This window comes from Nicotiana sylvestris, chromosome 6, assembly GCF_000393655.2.
Source record: "Nicotiana sylvestris chromosome 6, ASM39365v2, whole genome shotgun sequence".
Classification (NCBI taxonomy): Eukaryota; Viridiplantae; Streptophyta; class Magnoliopsida; order Solanales; family Solanaceae; genus Nicotiana; species Nicotiana sylvestris.
Window position 1 is genome coordinate 79,007,032 of NC_091062.1, and position 1,682 is coordinate 79,008,713.

Sequence of the window (1,682 nt, forward strand, 5' to 3'; positions counted from 1 at the left end):
TAAGCAAGCTTCACCAGTAGGAGACGCACTTCCTAATTTGATTCATTTTAAGTTCGACCATAGGAGACACCATTCCTAGTCCAGTTTTTGAAGTTTACCCGTAGGAGACGCACTTCCTAGTCGAGATTTTATTCATAGGAGACGCACTTCCTAGTTCTAGTCACTGAAGTTTTCACCCTTAGGAGACACACTTCCTAGTTTAGCTCATTCCGATTCAACCATAGAAGACACACTTTCTAGTTTGAGTCATTGAGGTTTCTATTTTAGCAGACACATTTGCTAGCAAGAGTTTTGGTTTTACTCAGAGGAGATGCACATCCTAGCCTAGTCTTTAGTTTACTCTCATCATTGAATCAGTAGTGTAAGTGAGTTACAATTTTGCTAACGACTCAAAATCTTCCCAGTACATACTGGGTTAGAAAATTTTGTTTGTTTTGTTTGTTTTGATTGTCAGGGACCCGCCTGTAGAACGGAGGTTGTTGCGTGTCGAAGATAGAAGAAGTCAGGAGTCCGCCTGTAGAACGGAGAAGCATGTTTCAAGATCAAGCAGTGACCCACTGGAAAGCAGAAGGTTACAACAAAAATCCCCAGCACTCAATCCAAGATAGAAGCAACAAGAAGCTCGCCCCAAGAATGCAAGTCAACAGTCTGGGATGATCAACAAAAGCTGGTCACCAAAAAAAAAAAAAAAAAAAAAAGAAAAAAAAAAGAAAAAAAAAGAACCCAAATTACGGAAGTGGAGAACAAATGTGGTCTGCTCAAGAACTAGCACCTACAACTAGCAAGTATCAAGGTTCAGATCCAAAGTCTGCATGAAGCACCATTCAAGACTCAAGACCAAGTTTCAGAAGACTTAAGAGATAGGAATCCTTGTAACTAGTAGCTGATAGGCTTAGTTAGTCTTTTTCAGTTTTCATTTTTGTTGTAACGACAGGACCGCGGACCGGAACCTCAACGGAACGGCACCTCGATCGGCTCTTCACCTCGGTACACTTCACTATCTCTCTCATTTCCGAACTACACGTGGCCTGATTCCTGTATAACCAAGGATATGTAGGCAGCTCGGATACCAGGGCTCGGTCACATTCCCTCCCTTTCCTGAAGTGTAGTCCGTCCAAGTAATGGTCGGGTCAAAAACACGGCTAGTCGTTCTTTGTCGGAAAACTCTTCGTGTTTCCAGTCAAAGAGGGGCAGCTGTAAGCACGTGATTTTTGACCCTCCCCGAGAATTTTCACATTTTTAGTGTGAATATGTGAAATTGGGTCTAGTATAGCTATTTTAACTATTTTTACTTTATTTCGTTGCAAAAAGAAAAATTACAAAAAAAAGTATATATATAAATTTTAGTTTATGTATCCCTCATAAACTTGAAAAAATCAAAAATTGCACTTTATTTTGGTACTTTATATAAATTCGAAAATTAACAAAAAATATATATATAATTCTATTAATGTTTTGAAGTCATTTTAATACAAAAAATATTATTTCATATTTTTGTCTTTATTAAAAAAAACGAAAATTACAAAAAATAGTTTTATTAATATGTTATAGTTATTTTAACTTTGAAAAATACAAAAAATATTACTTCATATTTTATCTTAATATTTACGAAAATTACAAAAAATGGTTTTATTAATATTTTATAGTCGTTTTAACTTTGAAAAAATACAAAAATAGTACTT